At 38.6% G+C, this 1494-nt stretch overlaps 1 long non-coding RNA gene across 1 annotated transcript in view; it reads right to left on the bottom strand.

Moving 5' to 3' along the window:
* The window catches only part of LOC116686805 (uncharacterized), a 2151-nt gene extending 663 nt beyond the window's left edge, over nt 1–1488 (bottom strand). Inside the window, exon 1 of the long non-coding RNA XR_004331366.1 lies at nt 187–1488. This is a non-coding gene — a long non-coding RNA (uncharacterized LOC116686805). The remainder of the gene's footprint in view (nt 1–186) is intronic.
* Nucleotides 1489–1494: the final 6 nt, after the last annotated feature.

Raw genomic sequence — 1494 nt, 5'->3', positions numbered from 1 at the left:
ATTCCCAAAATAACTGTAAAACTAAAGTTAATAAGTTAGTGTTACGTAGTGTTAAACATCTAAAAAAGTGACAAACATTGGAAAAAAAGTGTCAAAAGTGTTGATAAAACGTAAGAAAAACTTAAAAACATTGATAAAAAAACGTCAACAAAAGTGATGATTTTCAATTTTGACGGGAAGGAAGACAACACGAGGGTTAAGTGAACTTGATTTTAACAGTTTTATAATTACATTTTGATTAAAATCTCTTTCCCACATAGACCCACACGGGCCTTTATTCTTTCACAGCGAGCAAAATGACTCAAAAACAAAACAAAAAACAACAACACATGGCACAAAAACAGGTCGTTAAGATCCAAATTAACTGAAAAATCCCAAAGAAGTTGTACATATACATCAGTTACAGCCAAATGTAAAAAATAAACCATGTGACTTAGAGGTACTGACACCTGAAAGCACTTTTCTCTGGACGTCCCACGGGATAAACGTCTCCGTCCTTCCTCCGATGTCCCAGAAAAGTCTCCAGCTTTTTAAAGAAATACCCGCCAGAATGGACGAAACGTCCCAAAGTCGTGAAGAAAGGTCTCCCGGCATCGAGCCGCCGGCCGCGTGCACCGGGTGCGACCCAGGAAGATACTACAGTGATCGGACCGTAATCCTATTTCCTAATTCATACAAAAATAAATCCGCTATAGTGATTATTCTTCTCTTATCGACAGGTACAGTACAAAACATCGTAAAAAAAAAAAAAAAAAAAAAAAAAAAAGCTCCACAAACAGAAACCAGATCCCGGAGTTGAACCGACGGTTAAATACGACGGGTTTGGCGCCGAGTTACCACGAGAGAATTAGGCCTAACCACCTGTTAACCCTCGCCTTGTCCTCGGGGGAAATTCGACTCGTTTTCAGTAAAAAAAACAAAAATAAATTGTGTCACAATAAAAAAACGTCAACATTAAAAATGTCAAAAAAGCACCCACTACGTTGAAAAACGTGACAAAAATGTCAGAAAACGCGATAATAATGTTGGAAAAAAGTGACAAAACTGGGTTATTTTTTTCCTGGTTGACGGGACGACAACACGAGGGTTAAAACATGCGTCCTGAGCTTTATGTCGTGGTCCTTTAAAAGGGAAACTTTGGTATTTTGTAACCGTATTTTCCTGTTTTTGTGTCCACAGCGTATGTAGGACACGCGTGTTGGCGTTATTGGCGTGTTGTGAAGATCGTTGCTGCCCGATGTGAGTCGCATGCTCAGATTTAAACAATTTACGACGTAACTGTCATACTGAAATCTTTCAAATCCATGAGAACAGTAACAGAAGATGGGAATCATTTCAAAAACGTTGTAGCTAGCTATGGTTGTTTGGATGCTAACGTTAACGCAAAACACCATTCAACTGACAGCTACGTTTTTGAAATGACTGCTAGCTTAGCAACAAGCTAACAATCAAAACACAAAGAAAGGCTGTCAGTTGAATGGTGTTTTGAGCTAA

Source organism: Etheostoma spectabile, unplaced genomic scaffold (genome assembly GCF_008692095.1).
Source record: "Etheostoma spectabile isolate EspeVRDwgs_2016 unplaced genomic scaffold, UIUC_Espe_1.0 scaffold498, whole genome shotgun sequence".
Taxonomy (NCBI): Eukaryota; Metazoa; Chordata; class Actinopteri; order Perciformes; family Percidae; genus Etheostoma; species Etheostoma spectabile.
The sequence above is the reverse complement of the archived record's forward strand: the minus strand, read 5'-3'. Positions and strand labels throughout refer to the sequence as shown.